Source organism: Grammomys surdaster, unplaced genomic scaffold, assembly GCF_004785775.1.
Source record: "Grammomys surdaster isolate TR1022 unplaced genomic scaffold, NIH_TR_1.0 343, whole genome shotgun sequence".
Classification (NCBI taxonomy): domain Eukaryota; kingdom Metazoa; phylum Chordata; class Mammalia; order Rodentia; family Muridae; genus Grammomys; species Grammomys surdaster.
The window spans coordinates 1,368,816-1,375,783 of NW_021604762.1; the positions used below are offsets into that span (position 1 = coordinate 1,368,816).

At 43.8% G+C, this 6,968-nt stretch overlaps 1 protein-coding gene across 1 annotated transcript in view; it reads right to left on the reverse strand.

The window, feature by feature from the left end:
• The window catches only part of Alk (ALK receptor tyrosine kinase), a 699,186-nt gene that overhangs the window by 6,658 nt on the left and 685,560 nt on the right, over window positions 1–6,968 (reverse strand). The gene's annotated exons all lie outside the window — the stretch shown is intronic.

Genomic DNA, 6,968 nt, shown 5'->3' on the forward strand with positions numbered 1-6,968 from the left:
TCCCACCTGCCCCTGTCCCACCTGCCCCTGTCCCACCTGCCCCTGTCTCTGATCACTAGCATTACAGACTATGCATCACTCAACCTCTGCCCTTTCTGCCCTTCTCTTGGGTCAGGAGATTGAGCCAGGTCTTTATACTTGTGACCTACAGGCACGAGATTGAGCCAGGTCTTTATACTTGTGACCTACAGGCACGTCACTGACTGAGATATCTCTGCAGTCCCAGCGGACTTTCTAGATTCAGAAAAATGAAGAGAATGGCCAAGTGCCACACAGGATTCTCTATTAAAAGATAACTCCTGCTGACGTGTTCTTCATTCCGGTCGAGCTCAGTGCCTAGGTTTCTTTTACCCACCCGCAGCTACAGAACCTTGATAATTCTGCTCTTCCCGTCATAGCACAATTATTTTCCATGCTAAAAAAAACTTATAACTAGAATTTGAAGTGTCTGTGAAATGTTCTATTGCGATGTACCAAGGTTTGCTTTATCACATTGCTTTCCATTTTCAAAATATTTTGAATGTCGTATGGCCATCTTTCAGTAGTTTGATTTTGGTTAATTTTATTTTACTTTTTTTGTGACAGAGCCTCATTCTGTATTACAGCTGGCTTCAAGTTTGCTACATTGCCCAGCTGGCTTCAAACTCTAAATCCCCCTGCTTCTGGAGTACTGGGAATACAGGATGGCTACCACAACTTCCTTAGATAAATGGTCTCAAACTAATAGAACGGCAAAATCAATGATATGTTCTTCTAGCATGTGTGTTCTGGGCATTGAACTCAGGTCTGAGAAAATATGGTAACCCGTGACTTCATATGGTAGAATATGTTACTGAAGTCTGTTAATCTAATCCTTATTTTTTAATCCCATATATTGTCTGTTCACATCTTCTGCGTGAGTTTATCTGTCAGGGTATATTATTATAGTATCTCAATTTGTCTTTTGAGTTGTAGACTTTCTTTGTATGCTTTAAATATGTTAGCCTTTTATCAAAACAAGGATGATTATTTTTTGGTGGATTTTAAGGTGGGGCTGGGGATTGAAGCCAGGGTCTTGCACACTCTCAGTGAATACTCTAACCACTAAGTTCAGTCTCCAGCCCTGTGTCTCCTTTATTTTAAATTTAATTTTTGGTAGTAAATCGGGTTGGCCTTGAACTTGCTCTGTTGCCAGTGTTCCTGCCTCAGCTCCTTAAAGAGTTAACCATTACAAGGATGTACCACTAAGCCTAGCCACAATTTCTATTAGTTGCTCTATGATCTAAGTTTTTAGTGTAACAATGGCTTTCATTTTCAAGTAGTTAAATATATTTATTAAGTTTTTGTGATTTCTACTATGCATTTCCCAGTTATGCAATCTTCTCTTTACCAAAGATTAAATATTTGCTATTTTTTAGGTGTGTTTGTTTTTCCCTCTCCTGGAATTCAGTTAGAATTATCTACAGTGGGAGGGAAGGGTCAAAATTGGCTTGTTTGCCTGAATGACTCTTCCAACACTTTATAAAATAAACACCTTTCCCACTGGCTTTTGGTTAAAGATGGGGATGTTTTTAATAGACACACCCACCCCTTCCTCTCATCTCTTTGCTTTCTGCATTGACAATATTCTGCTTTACTTTTTCTGTCTGTGTTTTGACATCAAATAAGACATTTTCCTCTTTTGAAAATTGTCTTTGATTTCCCTGTTATTTGTTTTAAAGGACTTTTGAGACACTATTATTAGGTTCCAGAAATATTTTCTGTTTTGATGACAGTTTTGTTCTCTTAATTTGATGATCAGATTTTGGAGAAAGAAAATCGGTCTTTGTTCTAGTCAATGCAAATTCTGTTCTTAGAAAACATGGCCCTAACATGGAAGAGAAAACACTAGAAGATGCAACAGGCGTGCTTTAGCTATTGCTGTGTTGGTGAAATAAGCCTCCTGCCAATTGTCAAGAACATGAATTATCCACTCTCATTTGGTCTTCCCAACCTCTAAGGGGAAAAGAAGGGAACCTCCCTCCCCACTTCAGCAGACAACAACATAACAGACAAAAATCAAAATCCAACAAGGAAGAGGCCTGAAGAGTCATAGCTATACATTCTCTGCTTGTCTAGAGATAGGTAAATGTAGACAGATACTCCTTGGTGATTGCAGTATCTTTTGTTGTTATTTGAAAGACAAGACAAGGTCTGGTTGTAGCTCAGGCTGGCCTGACATTATGTAGCCTACATTGGCCTCAAAGTCCCAGTTTTTCTGCCTAAGCCCCCTGAGTGCTGGGGTTACAGGTGTGTGCCACATCATTTGAGAGAATCTGGGTGTTAGTTTGCCTTCCCGATGCCAGTGTGCCTTTTCTTCTTGAATACACAAATACAGACGTTATTTCCTCCCAATCCATTTCCCCCTTGGCCCTTCCACTGAAGTTTGGAGTGCGTCTCCTCCCTTTAATCTTCTTTAACTTGTGAAGGCATATACGACTAAGACTGTATATTCCATCATTATTTTTTGATTGTAAAATTATTTTAAAATATCGCCACACCTTTTTTATGTGGTTTGATTTTTTTCTTTGTTTTCCTCATTGGCTCTTGTACTGTGGATGAACGTCTTTCCCTGTTGAGACTGGAGGAGACTGCAGGCTTAGTGTAGCCTTTTTATACTGCTTGGTAGTTACTGTCCGTTTGTCTTTCCATTCTCTGATTGAGGGTAAGATAGGCTGTTGTTTTCTTTATTTCTGTTTTGTTAACTGCGTGCCAATGGGGATCTTTGCCCAAGTGTATCTGTGCCATGTCAACTGTTGTCTACTGTCACACGCTCAGGGTCAGGCTGGTGGGTCACGGGAGCACCCACGTATTCAGAGCAATTACTAACTCGCTCTTGCTATTCTGCCTTGGGGTATGGCAGGTGGCTGCCACTCTCTCTTTGGTGCCCACGTGCTTCCTCTGGAGAACTTGTTGAAACTGGTAGCTAGGCCTCCTCTCCTGCAGTTCCTGATGCATGAGGTTTGAGGTGGGAGGGAGCAGGGATGAGGAGTTGCCAATGATTACCCAGGTTACCCACCATCTCTGTCCTGTGCCTCCTACTTTGAGACTCACTGGGTTATTAGCTAAAGGTAAATCTCACAGGCTTAGAAATAACTAAGCCTCTTTCTTGCTCATTTTGACCAAAATAACCAACACGAGTCCTGATAGGTGTCTTCCATCTGAGGGCATCACCTCAATATGGAGCTCTCAGAACTCAGGACATTCCCATGGTCTTGTGTTTTCTGTGCTAGGAACCATTTGCATGCCACTACGACACCCAGACTTTCACTTCTGGTCATTTTCTCTGTTTTTCTGCACAGAAGCATGTGGAGTCGTTATTGGCACTGGCCTGGAATTTCATGGTAGTTTGCTTGTCTGTGGTTCTCAATCTGTGCCACACACTGGACAGTGGACACCTTTACCCTGGAGATGGAGGTCCTATTTTCTGTATTCCCCATGTTCTTCCTGGGGCTCTAACTTGGCTAGGTTTTCAGATCAATCGGCTTCATCTTCCCTGTTTTCTTCTTTCTTTCCTACGTGTCTGTCTCTTTAGAATTGTTTCATTTCCCTGAAGATTGACTTAATTCTGTATTCCAACCCATCCACGGCTTTTACATTTCCGTTATCAGATTAAAAAAAAACTTCATGTTTTAATAGAATGGTTCACATTGTGAAGGGATTGTGTCATAAATATTGTTTCCATGCATGCTGTAACCAGTTCCCAACTACTTTTAGCATTACATTAGCATGGTACATTTATTATAATTAATGGATCAGCATTAAGGCATTATTAACTAAAATCCGTAGTTTATTCAGATTTCCTCGACTTTCACTGAATTTCCCTAGCTTCTTACCAGACCCCATTATGACATCATATCACACTGAGGGTCACACTCCCTTGGGCTCCTCCAGATAGATGTCCTTGTTCTTGCTGGCCTTGCCAGATTTGAGCAGCCCTGTCATGGATTGAGTAAGGTACCTCTTGGCTGGGACTCACCTGCTTTTCTCATGACTCACTGGGGCTAAGGAGTTTGGGGAGGACCACACTCACGTCCTTCATCGTAGGAGTGTGTGGCTAAGTAAGTGACAGGTTGCTGATGCTGGCTAGCATTGGTCTCCCGGCTAAGGCAGTGCTTGTCAGCTTTCTCAACTGTGAGTCCCTCTCTGCTCCTTCCCTCTCAGTCCTGTGTCCCCGTGACCCTGCAAGGATGCAGTTGTCCACAGCCACTCTGGCTCAGAGGCTCTCCTTGAGGGCTTTTGTTTTTCCTGTGGTAGCCAGGAAAAAAAGAAGTCATTTGCTGGGTGTTGTAATGTAACGGAAATTTGTTCTCCGATGGGTCTGAAGCCTGCACATTTGAAAGGAGTGCTGCTGGGCAGATGTGACAATGACACTGTGCAGTTGGACCCTCTGAGGTTCTACGGCAGCGGTTCTCAACTTACAGGTCATGATCCTTTGAGGGTCGCTTATCAGATGTCCTGCATATCAGATTTTTACACTACAGTCCACAACAGGAGCAAAATTACAGTTAGAAAGTAGCAACAAAAATAATTTTATGGTCAGGGGGTCACCACAACCCGAGGAACGGTATTAAAGGGTCACAGTGTTAGGAAGGCTGAGAACCACTGCACTGGAGCAAAGCTTGTTCCTCTGCTTGCTACTTTCAGCCTCTGATGGCAGCTAGGGTCCCTAAGTGGTGGTCACTTCACGAGAGACTCTGGGGTCACTTGGCTCACTCCTCTGTAAATGAAGACTCTTCCCATGCCCCATCCTAACAGGAACACTGGTCTAGTCATTTGCCTTCTCCCAGGATATTCTCTCTCTCTCTCTCTCCCTCTCCCTCTCTCTCTCCCTCTCCCTCTCCCTCTCTCTCTTAGATTATATATATATATTCTACTCTGCCTCATGATCCCAGCTTAATCACATTCCCCAGGAAGCTTGAGGTTGGGGCATTTGCATATTTGCATTGCTAATGAGTGCCAGAGGATCTGATCTGTAGACCCCACTTTGAGACTCACTGAGTTAGGTTCTGGCAAATGCCACTGGCCCAGAGAGAGCCAAGGCTCTTGCTCACAGTATCTAATCTAGGTCAGAAGGGGGCCCTGCCACTATGGTGGTTAGAATTAAAATGGCTGGGCCCCATAGAGTGCCTCAGAGGGAGTGGCACTGTTAGGAGGTGTGGCCTTGTTGAAGTAGGTGTGTCTTTGTTGGAGGAAACGCATCACTAGGGGTTGGGCTTTGAGGTCTCAGTGAGCTCAAGCCAGTCCTAGTGGCTTACTCTCTTCCTGCTGCCTTTGGATCCCGATGTAGAACTCTCAGCTACTTGTGCAGCACCAGGTCTGCTTGCATGCTATCATGCTTCCTGGCATGATGATAATGGAATGAACCTCTGAACTGTAAGCCAGCCCAATTTAATGTTTTCCTTTATAAGAGTTGCCACAGTCATGGTGTCTCTTCATAGCAATAAAACTCTAACTAAAGCAGCCACCTTAGGACATTACCATTGAGACAGCTAACAGGTGTGTGCTTCTGGGATTTCATGGCTCTTGATGCAAGGAGGACACACCCTAAACTAGGTCGACTTTGAAACTGTTCTTGTGATGATTGAGTACCTCATGCTTGGTGATGGTGTCGAGGCTGACAACACCAGAGGGACTTTAGGAACCTCTATGATGGGAGAACACAGGGCTTAATGTCAGAGGAAGGACAGGCCACAGAATTCAGAGAGCAAAGGGTTGAGCCAGAGGATTTGGTTAGTTTTTACAGACTTTTAGCCAATTTTCCTACTTGCTGTACCCATACTTTCAATTCCTGGGCATTTGGAACTCTCAGAAGACTGACCATCCTGATTCTGAATCTGAATTGTGAATATGGATGTCAACATTTTTCTCTTCTTGTGGAGAAATGACTTCTCCATGTATTTGTCTCAATCTAACCTGTTTTAAGGTTATTTTCCATCTTTTTTCTTCTTCTTATGGGGTTTAATGCAATTCAGAAGACTCCTTTTACTTATGTGTGTGTGTGTGTGTGTGTGTGTGTGTGTGTGTGTGTGTATGTGTGTGTGTACAAGTATGTTCGTGCTTTGTGAGGGAGCTTGTGTTGAATTTGCCATTTAAAATGATAAGGGAGTCTCAGTGTGTGGCCTCCCAGCCACTGAAGGCAGCATCACTGGGGAGCTTGGTAGAAATGCAAGTTCATCTGAATCCTATTCCTGATTCATCTGCTCTCAGGGTGGGGTCTGGTGACGTGCATTTTAAGATGCCTTTCTGATTATTCTGATAAATGATCACTTAGGTGCCTAACCATGGCTTCTTCCTCCCGTCTCCCTGGCAAAGGACCTCCCGGAGAATGTGGTCCAGGTGGTCCAAGATCCTCATCTCCAGCCACAGTGATACTTGGAAGAGAGCAGTAGAAAGACTCACCATGTATCTGTTTTAGAGGTAAAGATTCCTTCCATGAAGGCTTCTGGGGGCATCCACTTCACCGGCAGCATGGCACAGCCTCCCTTTCTGTAGTAGCTGGCCCTGTGTGGGGAGAAGGGGAGACTACGCTTAGATCTGAAGGGGTCAATGAACAGAAGCTCTGCCTGCCTGTGAACAAACTGAAATTAAAGACAGGTCCTGGGTGGCTGGGGAGAAGAGCAGGGGAGCACAGATCATTTAGTTAAGAATCTTGGTGTCACTTAGTGGCCCACTGGAGGCTTTGAGGAAAAGATCTATGCAGTGACTAAGGTCCCTGCTAGCAGCTGTTTAGATTTCCCTGTTGGGTTTTGTTTATTATAACTCACAATGAATAACATTACTCCGCCCTTAGAAGTACAGCGTGTTTCTGATGACCTACAGTAATTCAACTTCCAGAATGGGAGGGCTGAGAACAGGGCTTGTGTCTTACTCATTTCTGATCTTCCATGGGAGTGACACAGTGGCATTTCATTCACTGTAGGCACTCAACAAATAATCTAGACAGCTGG